Below are 17,746 nucleotides of genomic sequence, written 5' to 3'. Positions count from 1 at the left end.
AGACAGTCGACTTTATCCCTTTTTGTGAAGACAGACACGACAATTTATAAACTCTGACACTACTCTGATGGAATGGAATCAGGCCTTTTCAACCCACCTCATGGTGGACAGCTTATCACCCCCTTCTTCTGACCTCGAGTCTGTGATTTAGGAGGAAATTGGGTCGGGAGGGGGAACCCTCTGGTGGGTGATTAGAAAAACTCTCTCTCAAATTCTGTAAGCAATGGATGAGATGTTATCAAGCTCCCATTTGCCTCCTCCCCATGCTTCACTCCAGGGAGTGTGTCCTGGGTGAGGGAAGGCTAAGACTGTCAATTTGTTAGTTAGAAAACAGTTTTAAAATCCATTTCTCCCTGTGAAATGTGTCAGCCACAGAGAAGCTTCTCTCTGCTTTGACGCTGCTGTCTGTACGTCGTTTAAGATAACAATAAAAGATGCTGCAGGCGGGGGGCTTGGGTGTTCTTCCAAGGGGCTAATGGGAAGTGGGGTAGGCCTAACTGTTCCTAGTTTCTTACTATGTGATGACTTTCCTGCCCTCTCTGACTCCCATCCCAATTTTCCCATGGGAGTCACTTTGCAAATGTGTGTGTGGTGGTTAATTTCATGTGTCAACTTGATTGGATTGAAGGATGCCCAGATAACTGGCAAAGCATGATTTCTGGGTGTGTCTGTGAGGGTGTTTCCAGAGGAGACTAGGATTTTAATCACTAGGCTGAGGAAAGTGGGCATCACCCAACCCACTGAGGACCCGAATGGAAGAAAAAGGCAGAGGAACAGCAAATTTGCTCTCTGCTTGAGCTGAGGAATCTATTTTCTCCTGCCCTCAGACACTGAAAGTCCTCGTTATTGGGCCTTCAGAATTAGACTGAATTACACCACTGGCTGTCCTAGGGCTCCAGCTTGCAGACAGCAAATCATGGGACTTCTCAGCCTCCACGATCATGTGAGATGATTCCTATAGTAAATCTCCTCTTACGCATCTCTCTCTATATATGGCCCATTGGTTCTGTTTATCTGGAGAACCCTGACCAATACAGTGTGTTTCTGAAAATACTTAGCTCATGTTCATCTATTTTCCTATGAATAATTCTAACGGTGCTCCTTAAGAAGGGCTTAGGGATCTAAAGTTGTCCTGAGATGGGGAGTGTGTGTTAGGATCTTATGAGCATATGTTTGCTCTAAGGAAGCCCATTGAAATACCCGCCAGAGCTTAATACTCCATGGATAATAATAAGTCTACGTGGATGAACCCAGTCCTAGATGTTTTACATGGATAGCCCCTCAATTATCAACTTTTAAAACAGGAGGTAAGTGTCATCTCTTTCCAGGAAGAAACAAACCAACAGCCAATTGTAAAAGCTCACGAAATCCACCGGCTAGACACACCATGTCTAATTTTGTCTTAAAACCCCTTCGAATCCATAGAGAATCAGCCCCCTAGGGGTGTCCCATTTGCCTCTTTCTCTCCGCCTCTTCTTCTATTCTCCACGTGCCACATACCAAAGTCATGGGCATCCTTACTCTTGGGAGAAGGTCCTTGTTAAGGACCTCATAGCCCTCTGTGAGAGTATGATTGAGTCTTTCAGATCCTTCACCGTGGAGATTCTACTAGCAAACAAGGTTTCATCTCTTAAATTTGACCGCCTCTCATAGCACGACCTCATGCGTTACAATGCTAAAATATCCTTCCTCCTCTCCATCAATGTGTCCGAAAGTAAGCTTTTCTGCCTGGGCGTATGGGTAGGTATCATTCACATCCTCCTTTTTTTCAGATGAGGAAACTGAGGCTCAGAGAGGTTAGAGGACTTGTTCAAGATCCCAGAGCTAAAAAGTAGCAGTCTCTGTTTGAATCGAGGCTGTTGGACTCCAAAGTCCAGCACCTAGCAACATCCTCATTTATTCACCGTACGTTAAATACCTACTGTGTGCTAGCCCATGTGACAGGAATACAACGATTAATTTAAAATAAAAGTGGTCCTGCCCCTTAAAGTGCTTGTAGACTAATAGAAAAGCCAGACAGCCACGGGACAGTTGATCTTAAATGTCTATTAAATGAAGAATGAATGAATGAATGAATGAATGAACGAACGAACGAACTGTATAACAGGAATGTGTTTAAGATGCAATGAGAGCACAGAGGAAGGAGCAGAGCGCCAGCCACGTATCAGGGCTCAGTAAGTGCTGTTTCCTTTTCTCTCGGCCTAGGACAGATGAGGCTGGACTCACTTGCTCGAGGGCACAGGTGCACCAAGTGTCCCGCCTGCCGCTCCAGGGCTCTTCCCTGTGTGTATCACTCTGTCTTCTCAGTATTGAAAAAGCTTTTGGGGCTTTTGCTTCCAAACTGATAATGAAGAAGAGCCAAAGCTAATCCCTGAAAACAATCTCTTATTGACAGAGAGTTTGCCTGAGAACCGGAGGGGTCAAGGAAATAAATTAAATAGCAAAGACACCACTTACGGAAATGGTGAGATCAGCCATGCTGATCGGAGTGGCAGCGAAAGGATGAGCAGTGTCAGTCCAGCACCGTGAGGGCAAGAGGGGCCATGGAATCTGATAACAGCACAGGAGGAGGCCTTGCTGGCTGAAGGCAGGACAGCACATCAGCCAAAACCCAGTATAGGAGGAGCGGGAGAGAAGAAGGGCCTCGGGCTGTGCAGAATCCACTGCTGTAAGCAGGAATAGAGTGACCAGGAGTCAGTCCCCACTCTCGATCAGCCCTCCCTACTCCTCTCCCAGGGTCTTATAAACTTGGAAGACGGCAAACGAGTTCAAAAGGCTCACTTGATTTCTTTATTTCACTGAGTCCTCTTCTCTTTATGCCCATCCCTTCTGCTAATATCCATGGACACAGATCCTTCTCCTGGACCACAACAGGAGCATCCAAATTGCACCTCCTGCTTCTACAACCCTCTTCCCCAAAGAATTTCACACACAGAAAGTGGAGTCATCTTTTTAAAACCCTCCCTATTCAGAATCCATCCATAGTTCCCAAAAGCCCCAGGATAAAGCCCCAGCCTTTTAAGATGGCTTATCCTTCATCTTCCCTCCGCCTGTCTCTCCAGGCTCCTCTCTCCCCTCTGCCCCACCTGACCTTTAAACTCCAGGCCTAACTGAGCTGTATTTAGTTCCCCTCCCTTTGCCTTCTGTCTAGAACAATCAACCAAGCTTTCCAATTTCCTCTCCACCCCCCTGCTTTGCCCATGTGCTTACATACCTCCTTTCCCCGTGCACACCTATGCATCCTACGGTATTGGCAATTAAAGGTCACCTCCTTCAAGAAGGCCTCCCTGAATTCCCATCCATCCCAAAACTGGATTAATTGCACCTCCTCAGAGTAACCAAAGCATTCAGTGTTTAGTTCAATTAAAGTGTTCAGCAGAGTGCAGGCTCATTGGCAGTTGACTATCTAGTTCCACCAACTAAAGGTAGGGACTGACTAAGGGTTGCTCACTGTTTAATCTTATCACATTCACTCACAATCTTTCACTCACTCCATAATTATTTAGCACTTACTATGTATCAGAAACTGTCCTAGGGACAAGGAATAGAGAAGTGAGTAAGACAGACAGGGTCTTAGTAGGCACTCAGTAAATATCTGTTGAGTGAATACATCCCATTGAAGCTTTGAGAAAACATCCAATGCAACCTTCTAATTGTTCAGATGGAAAAGCAGAACTCAGCAAATAGGGGCCATGAGTTCAGATCCACGTGACATGGCTGCGTCCAGAATCCAGCCCTTGACTCCAGGTCTATGACTTTTCCCATAGCACCAGGTTCATCCTCAGCTGTGTCTGTGGGCAGACCAATGCGGTGCTTCCCTCCAAATAGCGGGAGTGGGGAGGGGAGGCCTGGCTGACCTCAGTGACCTGGAGGAATTTCTCCATGATTGTTCTAGGCATCTCTGGCTCTGTGTTTCCACCTGAGTGACTGGATGAGTGACCTTGGGCAAATCGCTTGCTCCTGCTGTGTGCCATTTTTACACTGACAGAACAAAGTCTCACCAAAAGATCAAAAGATGTCATGATTGGAAAAACTGTTGAAAAGAGGGAAAGAGATTCATATTTTCTGAATCCTGTTTGGGCAACTCACACTGATTTAGTAGATTTACACAAGATTCAAATGACCCAAGCCGTGAATCCATTATGGCCTTCCACTGCCCGCCATCTTTGGAGAGAAGGTGTCGTGATAATGATTAGGAGGCTGGGAGTCAGATGACAAAAATTCAAACCCTGACCCTGCTCTGGCTCCTTGACCTCCCTAAGCCGCAGGTTCTTCATTAGGACATGGGAATGATAATAATCGTGCTTAGGGTTTTAAGCTGCTGTGAGATCACAAGTGTAAAGAACTTAGCACAGTGCCTGGTACTATGAAGTACTTAATTCATCTTCATTGTCCATTCAATCATTCATCCATTCATTATTTATGTAGCACTAACTATGTGTCAGAACCTGTTCTAGAGATGAGGACTACAGAGGTGAGCAAGACAGGAATGTTCTCTGCTCTTAGGCAACTTGTCTACTGAGGGGAACAAATGCTGTGCAATTAATTTCAAAAAGTAGTATAAATACAGTGAGCCAGGAGGATATAGAATGGGACATATTGTAGACTTTGACAGATTTACAGGAGAAATAAAGTGCATCATCCTTAAAATAACACAGAAATACAAATGCACAAGAGGAGTCCATATGGACAGGTAAAAAAGTAAAGGAAAAATAGTAACTTTATCAAACTCCTTCTACGTGGCAGGCACCGAACTACGCACATCGAATAATTATCTTATTTAACACTCATATCTATCCTATAAGGTGATACTAGCATCATTTTTCTGGACAAGTGAACTGAATCTCACTAAATACTCAATTTTTCATGGTCACATGGCCTGAAAGTGGAAAAGTCACAATTACAGACTCAAGTCTGTTGCTTTTTAATACCTGCTATATTCCGGGTTCTGTAATTTGGAAACACATAAAACTTATTTGCACCATAACTAAGAGATCAGTCTGAATGGAGTAGATGATACTTACAGGGGATAGTACTCAGAAAGATAATGCTGAAAGCAGTGCTAATGCTGAAAGATTGTGAAAGTCAAGCTAAGGGGTCTGAGTGTGTCCTCCATGTAACCGGGAACCATTGAAAGCCTTTGCAGGTGAGCATCCAATAGCCACATTCCACCTCACAGAGATGGGCTGATGACTAACCCCTGGAACTTAGCAGAATCCCCAAAACAAATGTGAAAACAGTTCAAGAAGATACTGACAGCCTCTAGTGGATGGCGAGGATTCTACAGTACAAATCATTTTTCACCTTTCATGTAGAGTGCTGGACGCAGCCATATGTCCCTAGATAAGGTATCTCCTGCGGACAAGGTTTCTAGACAAGGGAGAGCGAGCTTTGCCCAGAAGGTCTGAAGGCCTGTTGACTAGTTATTAAATTCTGGGCTTTTCAACCTCCCTGGCCAGTTATTCATCACTACAGTAGACGCAAAGCTTGCCTAAGGCTCTGGGTGCTGAAGCTGCATGTCAGAAATGCCGTGGTGAGATATATATGACTTTTAATTTGCAAGAGGCAGAGTACGTGCATGTGTGCATTAGTAATGTGCTGGGGAAGGATTTACAGTTCAGAATTCCAGGATGGGAAACAGGGTGAACTTCTGTGTGTAAATCTACTCAGATGTTTCACAGGAACCGTTTCCAGAAGGACCAACAAGTGATTTTATTACATTTTTGTTCTCGCAGAAGCCCTAGTCATCAACCAAAAATTGGTGCCCAAGAAAGGATGGAGGTGGAGGGAGAACATTTCAGGAGCATCAGCTGTATAAGAAGTTCCATCCTTGCTACAGTGTATACATTCTTAAATTGGGCAAGTTACCGTATGATGTGGGTTTTGATTCACACACAGAGGCTCTTTCTGGGATTCCAGGGAAGAAAAGTCAGCTTCTTTGCCTTTGAATTTGAACAAAGACAAGTTGCCCCAATTGCTGCTGAAAGCCAAGAATCAGCCTTGGGATGAACTGAGGCTGCATAGAAAGAAGAAAAGGAGAGAATCAGGGTCCTCAATGCCATAGGTCAGCATCTTAATCACCCAGACCTGTACCTGACCTTCCTGGTGATTTCCAGTTAGGGGAGATGATAAATGGAAGCAATGTTTAAACCAGCTTGAGGCTGTTTCTTGTTACTTGCAACTCAAAGCATCCTTCTAATGCAAGAGATAAGTGACATGAAATTATCGATGGTCTGACCTTTATCAAGACCAGGGCTTCTGAATCTTGGCTTTATTGCCATTAGGTGCTGGATATGTCTCTGTTGTAGGGACTATGATGGGTATTGCAAGATATTTAACAGCATACTTGGCGTCTACCCATTAGATGACAGTAGAAACCCTTCCTCCAGTTGTGACAACTAAATATGTCTCCCTATATTGTTAATGTCCCTGGGGGGTAAAATTGCCCCCCATGGAGACCATTGATCAAGACTAAACTTCTAGGCCTTCATCAGTTATATCCCTTTAGAGCAATAATATTCTTAATCAATCAGGCAATAACAAGCATCTATGGGACACTCAGTCTGTGTTCAGTAAAAGCAAGTTCACAATTATGACTTTCGTGCCCAGCATGATCCTTATAATCGTCAAAGAAAGATGCAATTATGTCACTCGTTTCTGCTGAAACTAAATGTGGTTATGGGCTTGGAATCCTCTTACAAATTGCAAGGCATTTGGTAAGCTACAAAGTGCTTTGTAATGATAAGAGGGCTTTCTAAAATGCCAGATACTTTTGAAGTGATGAAGTGGCTTATACAAAGGAATGTGTAAACCATGAAAGGCTTTGTAAACTGTGAAGTACCCTGGAAAGGGTACAGCACCTTATAAACTATAAAGTCTATTCTAAACTATGCTTATAAACTAAAAAATGCTTTATGAATGTGTGGTTCTCTGTAAACGACAAAAAAAGATTCAGGCTGGAAACACTTTGCATTGGTGTTACTCAGAAAAAAAGTTGACCCAGATTTTCAACTTAAAAATAAAGGTGCCCCCTTTCAAGCACCAAGAACGAGCAAAAAAAATTGAATTAGCCAGAACCTTCCTTTCCTAAAGCATTTATTTAGTGCTTTCGTTTATTTATTTTTATAGCAGATGAGTCATAATCCAACTATTGGAAGATTCTAACATTATGTTCTTACATTGTTTCATTTGGAAAAGAACCTACTCTAGAATTTACTGGAATGTGGGATTGATAAACACTAATCAATCAAACTCTAGCAAGCACTGAGCTTCCAAGTTTCTGAAGATAAATATTTGGATGGTAATTCTCATTTGGATTTTTGAAACAGCTCCCAAGACTCTACTGTATGTCTTTGTCTCAGCCTAGGAGGGGGATGTGCCCTGTGGTGAACCACAACAATCATGCCTTGGGAACCTGGCATTTGTCAAAAAGACCCCCACCTCCACCCCACGTCACCACCACAGAACACTAGGCAAAGCTTTCTGAGCATTTTCACAGCCTAAGTTAATTATTTCACGAGCAGATCAGCCCCAGAACCATGGTGTCTTCAAACTGGAAGGATCCTTAAGAAGTACTTAGGTTAGTGATTTTCAAAGTTTATTCCCTGAAGACCTAGAGTTCTATAGAGTGACTTAGGGGTCCCCAGGAGGTGGGGAAAGGTGAAGAAGGGAGAAGCCCTCTGCTTTGACTGGAGCAATTCCTCTTTAATCCAACTATATAATACAATTTTATATAAAAGTGTATCTGAAATGAAGCGTTTTGCAGAAGTACTTGCAAGGAAAAAGTTTCTTGGCCAAATCAGCCATTTTACAGATGGGGAAAGCGAGGCCCAGAATTGTTACCTGTTTGCCAAAGGTAGCACAGGTTGTGAAAGAAGTGAAGCTGGAGTCTGGGTTCCTACCTCGATGGCAATGTTCTCTCCAGCCCTATTATCATTGTCTGTTCAGCAAGCCTTTGATGGGGGCAATGAAAGTCGTGTTTTCACTGTCCTTGCCAGGCCCATTATAATTGACAAATGGATGGCTTTGTGGTTGCCAAAGCTTTTCTTTCTTTTTCCTGTTCCCCTTCTGTGCTGGAAGGCAAATTTGTCTAGGACATGCGCAAGAACCCACAGAAATGTTCAGAATCCATAAAAGACGTGTGTCCATACTTGGAGGTTCTTCTTGAAATGTGGCATCCAGAGAGCAGAAAAAGTTTGTGTCCTGGGGAGAAAACTAAACAGAGTAGCACACTGCCAGATTCACGCAGCCTCCTGGGGGTCTGTGCCTGCCCCGCATTCACCAGAGATTTCCATCTTGCCTCCGTGGCGTGCTGTCAGCAAGCCAGGAGACGTTTTAAATGGGACTGCTGTCTTCCCACCAATCCAGTGACAGATATGAACGAATAATATAAATTCTCTAGCCATTCCTTGGCATTTATTTCAATGTAAGTGTATTTTTTCCCAAGTATAAAGCCCAATAGTAATTTATCAAGAGACAAATCATTTTTTCTTGGCAGTGAAGTCTGCAAAATTCCCATTTTTAAGGCTTTAAATCTCCCTATTTTGACAGGAGTAAGAAAGCATTAGAAGCTTTGATCTAGCTGGATCATACAAAATAGTTTCTCATAATTATCCTTTTGGATGATATATGCGTGTCTTTTCCCCCTTCTTATTAAACCCGAGGTCTCCATTTTTCACCCAGCTGTATTACTAAATTAAATTGCCTTTTGTTGTATTCAAGTTAAACACTTTGCCAAAAGCTTTTCTTGTTCAGGAAAATAACATTTACCCAATATGTGCCCATGTTTTACTGTTTGAATTTACTGTTCACAATTGTTTAGTTTGCCGGGTAATTTGAGGATATTGTTTGTTTTAATAGGAATAATGAATCACTGTAATTTAGTAGAGTATCTCGGAGTACAGTATCGAGGAGGTAGGAAGGGGGATATTGAAGACCCATCACACGGAGAAAATGATTTTCCCCACTGCAAAAGCAGATGGGAAAAGGTTAGAAAAAGTTACTGGGAGACATAAACAGCTGTGAGGATGTTCTATAGTCTTGCCTGCTTTTTCTCAAGTGGAAAACAAGCCTCGAAAAAGGGTGAGTTAGGGTTGAACTTGCTTAATTTGCTCCTCATCAAGTTCTCGGAGATGTTCTTAATGACATCTTCTTCTTCCTTCCCTGCTCCACTCAACCAGTTATGTTCTGTTCTAAAGTCTCTGTAAATATGGATTTAGAAGTCCTGAGTTTGAGGGCAGACATGGCTACTGGATCTCGACAGGAGCCAGTCATTTCTCAGGTTCTCAGCATCCCCATCATAAAGTGGGAGAAAAAATGTCTGCCCTGCTCGCCTCACATGGTTCTTATGGGAACCGAAATGAGACAGCATATATGCAGCTATGAGACTCCCTTTCAATTTAAGGGACCACCATGATCATTACTAGCCTGCACATAAATAGCCCCAGGGGAGGAGAGGAGGGTCTCTGTTTGAAGCCTCAGTTTCTTCACCTGTAAAAAGAAGAGGTTAAGCTAGACAGATTCACTTTTCTTTCAGATCTGATAAGCTCTGACCGAATGACTGCACGAATGCCTTTAGCAATCTATTTGACGATCCACCATCCTTGTCATTTCTCTTCTCTCCACTCGATGCTGAGAACGTGTGATCAATGTTTTTAGCATTTTGTAAACTGATCCCCACGTCTCAAAGATGGACCACTACTCTCCTGCATGAGGGTAAAAAGGGTTCCCTGGTATTCTTTGAACATTTAGTTTTCCTTCTTTCTCTTTTGTATTGAAGTCAGGTCGACCTAGGTTCAAATTCCAGCTCTTCCACCTACTAGCTGGCAAAATTGGGTAAGTTACTTAAGCCCCCTGAGGTTGAACATATTCTGTCTTAAAAGAGATATGGACTTTGTAAGATCCTCAGGCCTAGGGTGTCCCATTTACATTAAACTATTTGAATCTATGTAAAGTGCAAGCTCTCCACCCCATGAGATGGGAAATTCCATTTCTTTCTGCATCTCTGTAAAGGGGATGGGTCACTCAACGAATTCACAAGGCCTTAATATCAAAAATGCCTGCTTGGCATGTAAAATATAAAATCTTAGTTAGCGGTCAAGAGAATGGAATTTGGAATTTTAAAAAGAATATCTAATATTGAATTCTAGGTTTATTGCATTCAGCGTAGGCAAGACACGTCAACTCCTTAACTCCATTGTCTTATTTTTAAATGGTTATAAATAGTACCTACCTCATAGATTACCATGAGGACTAAGTGATGTAATGTTTATAATCCACCTATCATGGTGTGGCACCTAGTAGAGTCTTGAGAAATGGTCGCTATTAACATGGGAAGCTGAGGCAAGTAGAAATTTAGATTGGACTTTGGAGTCAGAAAAGATTGAATCTGAATCTCAGCAATGTCATGAGTCTTAGGCAAATAAATTAACATCATTGTTGTTTTTTTAAAACTAAAAAATGAGGATAGTATGCTTGCCTTGCAGATTTGTAAAGACTAAATATGGTAACACAAAACAAATGCTTACAATGGGGCCATCTAGAGACTCTCTGATACCACCTACCTGCCCAGGGGGCAAAGAAGGGTAAGGCTGCCAAGGCAGGGCCAGAAGCCCAGAGACCAGCTCTCACCCACATCAGCAGAGAATGAGGCCCGAGGGCAATGCCGGGTCAAGCCATCGCAGGATTTCTTTCAGTGTGTTAGAAGAAAGGCAGAAAATCAATGATGTACACTTCCACATAAACAACCAGAAAAAGAAGAGGAAATTAAATGCTAAGGAAGTTAAAGAAATGAAAAAAAGGAAAAAATAAACATAATCAATAAAACAGAAAGCATTTAAAAGTGAAGAAAATTAACAGAGCCCCAAATTGATCTTTTGAAAATATTAAGAAAAATTGATAAGCTCCTAGCAAGACTGATGAATAATAAAGAGAGAAAACACGAATGGCCAATATCAGGAATGAAAGAGAAGACATGACCACAGATCCTGCAGATATTAAAAGCTTCATAAGGAAACATCGTAAGTATCTTTGTGTCCGTAAGTTTGACATTTTAGATGATATGAACACATTCCTTAAAAAATACAAATAACCAAAACTGACTTAACAAGACATTCTGAAATTTGAATAGTACTTTATCTATTACAGAAGTTGAATTTGTAATTTAAATAATCTTCCTACAAATAAAACTCTAGGCCCAGATGATTTCACTAGTGAATTATTTCAAGCATTTAAGGAAGAAATAACAGCAGTTCTACAAAACTCTTTTCAGAATACAGAGGAAGAGAGAACAATTCTTGTCTTCCTTTATGAAGTTAACATAATTTTAATACCAAAATTTCACAAAGACATTACCAAAACAGAAAAAAAAATTATACACCAATAGTCCTCGTGAAGATAAAGGTAGAAATTCCTAACTATTAAAAAATTAAGTCCAGCAGTATTTAAAAAGTATATCTTGATGAGGTGAGGTTTATTCCAGGAATTCAAGGTTGATTTAACATGTGAAAAACAATTAATGTAGATTATTATGTTAACAAAATTATGGAAAAAAGTTACACAAACCTGCCAACAGATGCAGGAAAGCATTTTACAAAATTCATCATCTGTTTATGATAAAAATTCTCAGCAAACTGAGACTAGAAGGGAATTTCTTCTGTCTGATAAAAGGCATCTACAAAAACAAATAACCACCACCAAAAAAAACCAAATCCTTAGCATTAACATCATTCTTAATGATGGAATACTGAACTCTTTCCTCCTATTTCATTACACAGGAAGTCCCATCCAGGGCAATAATACCTGGAAGAAATAAAAAACATAAAGATGGAAAAGAACAGAATAAAAGTGTTTTTATTCCTAAATGATGTGATTATTTACAAGGAAATCCCAAGGGATCTACCAAAAACAAAAAGAAATAAACTTTACAAGCCCACACATTGCAAGATCCATATGCAAAAAGTTATATTTCACAGACTGCCAATAAAAATTTGGAAAATATTTTTAAATTCTATTAATTAAGAATGTCAAAAATCAACCCGAATCCCATCTTACTCCAAAGATAACAATTAGTTTGAAACGAAGCATAAATTCAAACATACAAGCTAAAACTACAAAACATCTAGAAGGAAACAAAGGAGAATATCTTTAGAACCTAAGGATAAAGACTTCTTAGAGACAGCATGAAAAGCATTAATAATAAGAGAAAAGAAAACAATAGGACTTCATCAAAATTAAAAACTTCTCAATGAAAGATACGCCTAAAATTATAAAGCAGTAAGCCAACAACTTTGAGAAAATATTTGCGACACATACATCTGATAAAGGGCATGCATTCGTAATATATAAAGAACTCCTGTAACTTCATAATAAAATGACAACACAGGCTTTTTTTAAGGGACAAAAGACTTTAATGGATACTTCACTAAACACCATATATGAGGTACATGAAAAGCTGAACACTTTAATCATGAGGGAAAGTCGAATTAATACCACAATCAGATATCATTTCATATCCACTATAAAGGAAAGACTGACAATACTAAGTGTTGGTAAGGGTGAGGATTCTTCATAGAATTCTCATATGTGACCGGCTGGAATTTAATGTCTCATGACCACTTTGTGAAACTGTTTGGCAATCTTGTACAGAGCTAAACATAAGTGCTACTCAACAATGATAGCCCTTGATATTTATCCAAGAATGATGAAAACATATGTCTTCAAAAATGACTTGTACTGGAGTTTTCCATCGTAGCTTTATTCGTAATAGTCAAAAATCAAAAAAAAAACCAAATGCCCATGAGTCAGTCAATGGGTAAACATATTGTGATATACATATTTTTGAGATTATATATATATAATAAATACATATACATGTATATGAATAAACTGTTGATATATATAACAACAGCTGAATCTCAAAAACATTATATTGATTGAAGGAATACAGATACTGTATAATTTTGTTAAGTGAATTCCAGAACAGGCAAAGGAAATTATGCTGATTGAAATCAGATCAGTGTTTTTTGGGAAGAAGGAGGTGGAAGGTGGAAAGAGGTGTAAGGACCTTTACTGAATGATGGAAATGTTCCATATCTCGATTGTGGTGGGGGTGACATAGGTGCATGCATTGACTACAAATTATTGAACGGTAAACATGTATGTACTTATTTCCTTGTATGGGGGCAGAAACTATATGAGAAATCTCTGTACCTTCTTGTCAATCTTGTTGTAAACCTAAAACCACTCCAGAACAATAAAGTCTTTAAAAAGTACTATGGATAAATGTATACAAACAAATTTGAAATAGAGATCAAAGCAGTTTGCTCTAAAAGTATGAATGACCAAAATTTCCTTAAGAAGGGGTAGAAAACTAATAGCTTAAAATTTAAACGGTAGACAAAGACTCATTCCTTTAAAAATATAGGTCCTGTCTATTTTCGGGTCTCTACTCTATTTCCCTTAAAAAATACACATAAATTTAACATTCTGCTCCATAATGTACTTGATTAAATAGTTTGCCTAGCTGTAAAATGATATTTAAATTCTTTAATTCCTTGTATATTGATGCTTGCTTTAGGAAGATATGTTGTCCTTATTCTGGAGTCTTCAGAATCTTAGGTAAACCACCAGCTATTCCCCGTGGACACCCAGCCCCAGCATAGTCACGATGCAGTATAAACGTTCTTGGGAAATTTCCGCCAATCGCGCCTTGCTAAGTCCCTGCCAATTTCCCCAGACAGGCTTCCTGGTCTCCACACCACGAAATATGTGAGCCGGGCATGTGAATCCACCCGGGCAGGACATGGCTAATAGGGTGGAATCGTGTTCCAACTTGTCCTGAATGGTGGGTCCAAGAAATGGATGTCGAAGTCAACTCTATACTAGCAACACAATTGTTTTAATGGGATAATTCCGCAGAATCCCGGGGCAAGACGCGTCCATTGGCTATCACCAGTACTAAAACCTGGTTAGGCATTCCAGCTTTCCATATCCCCCCGGCAGGCTGGGCGAGGGGCTAGGAAAGGTGTTGGAACCTTACCGTGGATGGTATTGTCCATGAATGTAGTGGCGTACAAATGTGTGATTTTGTTTGCCCCGTATTATGGAGGAACGTGTGTGCACGTGGTGTGTGTGCATTCATGCATATCTGTGTATGTGCGCGTGGGTATGCATGCACATTCCATGCATGTGTATGTGATGCATGTGTGTATGTTTGTGCACACGTGTGTGTGTGTTCGCAATGAGCGCTCAGGATTCACACAAGCAGGTCCCCCTTCTTCTAGAGCCACGCTGACTGATTCCATCACTGACAGGTGCTTGCCTTCTCTCCCACCGCTATCCATCTCCCAAAGATCTCTCAGGGGCTGTAGCTCTCCCTTCACCCTGATGCTGACAGATAAGTCCCCCAAGAGCATCTTTTACAGCCTCCATAAACGCGGTGGACGAATCTGCACCAAACTGCGGGAAAAATGGACTCCTCTCAACATGTCGGCGGTTTCTGCAAGCTGATAAGCTGACACTTGGGGGTGTTGAGTTAAAAGTCAGCAGATTTTTATATTTCACGATGTGTTTGGGCTTTATCAACGTCTCTTCGCCCCTTTGTTCTTGATGTTTCATTACGCTCGCGATCAGTTCTGACAGCCTAAACAGAACTTGATCGGGACAGTTTATTCTTTAAATGAATGATCCTTACATCTTCTGACATCCCTTTCCATTCTGCCTGAAATGTGCTCTTCAACATCTGGCAGAGCCAGTTGTAGCTGCCAGAACTTTCTTAATTCAATAATCAAAACAGGTGCCAAAGAAGTCAATCTATGACTGTTAATTTTTCAAGTCCTGCTCTTCCTTTCCACCTACCTAAATTGTTTAGAAACGAATGTCAGCGCTCTGCTCAGCCCTTTAGAGGCTGTGGGCTCCCTGCATCAGGAAAAAAAAAAAAAAGGGAAAAAATCCACAACTTGATACTTACAAGGAATATTTTAAAACCTAAAACCTCTTCCTGAAATGAAGCTTCGCTTTATTTTATTCTTTGTTTCAGAGTGAACGAAGGTTAGGCAGGGCTCAGGAGTCGCTTTTTATTTTCTAACACCGTGATTCTCAGAGCATGCTGAAAGAATCCTTTTCACCAGAATTACCCGAAATCTTTTAAATTATATAATTCCAGACCCCAACACAAAGGTACTAATTTCAAATTTGAGGTGAGAAGAAAAAAATGTACAGATTTAACCAGCTCCCTGGATGAGTCTAGGCCTAGTAAAATCTGAGGTCAACTGATCTAAAGATTTTTACCCACAAGAAACAAATAAACAAAAAAATCAAACTGAGGTCACTTACAAAAGACAATTCAATTTGGTCTCCCTTCTCCTCCCCCTTTGAAGAATATAAAACAGTCAAGTGAATTGCTTTAAAATTAGAATTGAGGGCCATAAAATTTTATTCTTTAAAGACAATAAATTCTGAAAAATAAATTCTAGTTTTGTTTTATGTTCAGTTAGGGAGTGAGTGAAAGGGAATGGAAGGGAAATAGGGAAGAAGGACAGAAAAAGAGAAAGAGCAGAGAGGAATTAGCCTTTTAGAATCATTTCTATATGACAGCACTGCTCTAAACATTTCACATGGGTGATCATGTTTTATCCAAGGGAGAGAGAGGATGAGAGGATGGAGAGACAAGACAGAGAAAGAGAGAGACAGGGATGGGAGAAATTGAGATAGAAAGAGAGGATGTGATAAACAGATATGTGGAGATGGGGAGGACACGGGAAGAGACAGACAGAGACAAACGGAAATACTGAGTTGGAGAAAAATACACGGCGATACCCCGAGAGATATAAAGAGAAACCAACAGCCACAGAGATCCAGAGAGAATGACAGTACAGAGAAATACTGTGCTAGTCGGCTCAGGCTACCCTAAAAAAGTACCACAGACACGGCAGCTTAAACAACAGAAATTTGTTTCCTCACAGTTCTGGAGGCTAGAAGTCCAAGATCAAGGTGTCAGCAGGATTGGTTTCTTCCCCTCTCCTTGGCTTGTTGATGTCTATCTTCCCCCTGTGTCTTCACATTGTCTTCCCTCTCTCTTATGTCCAAATTTCCTCCACTTACAAGGACACTGGTCGTACTCGATTAAGACTCACCCAAATGACCACATGTTAACTTGATTACCTCTCCAGAGACACTACCTTCAAATACAGTCATATTTTGAGGGACTGGGGGGTTAGAACTTCAACATATGGATTGGTGGGGCACAACTCAGCCACTAACAAATACTAAAAGATGGTGGAAAAGAAAGAGAAAACTGAAGGATGCAGATAAGTCCGCTCAGACAGGGAAAGATGAAAAGTGAGGCAGAACGGAAGGGAGAATCCTTGAATCAATTTCGAAGTCGCTTTTAGTTACGCTCTCACTCTTTTTTCTGCTGAAGCAACAGATTTCAGAGTCTTATTCAACACTCATAAAATAGTGTTCAGCTGACTCATGCTTTTTGTTCATAGATTTCCATCAACTCTCACATTTGATTCCTTAGCTCCATCAAGCTTCAATCACCCACAGTTCTATTATTCTATATATTATAAATTCATAGGAAGCATAAATCTGTGCCTCTCAGTTTAATTTATCAGGGGAAAAACTTTGACCATCAAATTATACATAAACAGGACATTGCTGATCTCTGGTGGCAACTCACTTGAATTGTAAGCATAGTATTTTAAGGGAATCACCTAACTATGGAAACCCCAAAATTTAATATCCAATTTATTCAGCACTTTTGCTCCAAGTCAGTCCTAAAGAACTCCCCACTTTTTGAAGTCACTGACACAATGTAATAGTTTCAGTGATTTATAGGAGATAGACTCTTGCACCATATACTATGAGCATTTAGAATATGCTTGGCCATACTCTGCAGTGGAGCCATTGATAGCATATTATTAATAAACTTCCAGCGTAGAGGATAAGAAACAGCTGTCCTATTTTCCATTTCCTGGGGTTGGAATGCTGAGGGGAAGATCTCTTATCAGATAAGAAACTGTAATGTAGTTACTCTCAAATGTTAATGTGTAAAAGATTCTCCTGGGGAGTTTATTAAAATGCAGATTCCTAGTAGAGATTCTTAATCAGTAAATCCAAGTTGGGGTATGACAATCTGAATTTTTACTAAAAATCCAGTAGATTTGGCCCAAGTGGTCATCAATCAAATATTAAGAAACGCAAGAATGCCGGGGAGGTTAAGAGCTTTGGGGTCAGTCAAACCTGGACCCGGACAGTTGCGTCCTACAACTCGATGCCTTCTGATCAGTTCCTCATCTGCAGATGGGGGTATGGATACAGCTCAAAGGCTTGCTGCAAGGATTATTTAAAACTAAATAGAATGAAGTGCTGCGTACACAGACACACAGCAAATATCAGGCACTCTGAAGTTCTAACGTATAAATGCACCTGCTCACTCGGACCCACATTCGATTAGACACTTTATTTATTTAAAATATATAAGAAAATCATATGATCTTAATGGCAGACAAACTCAAAAAACTCGTGGGGGGAATTTTCTAAGACCTGAGTCCACTATCCCAGTCTTTAAGCGAGTGGCTCTGAGCCACTCCTCCGGCCCCAAACACCCACACACAGAGCTGCTTGGTCCACTCAGGCAGACTGGATGCCCTCTGTTGCTCATTTATCACTATCACCCATGATTTATTTTCTTTGTACCCACAGGAAGTCAAGAATCAGCTTTTGGGGTCTTCTGCAGATCTCC

The sequence above is a fragment of the Equus asinus genome, chromosome 14 (genome assembly GCF_041296235.1).
Source record: "Equus asinus isolate D_3611 breed Donkey chromosome 14, EquAss-T2T_v2, whole genome shotgun sequence".
Lineage (NCBI taxonomy): Eukaryota > Metazoa > Chordata > Mammalia > Perissodactyla > Equidae > Equus > Equus asinus.
This window is presented reverse-complemented; position numbering follows the sequence as displayed.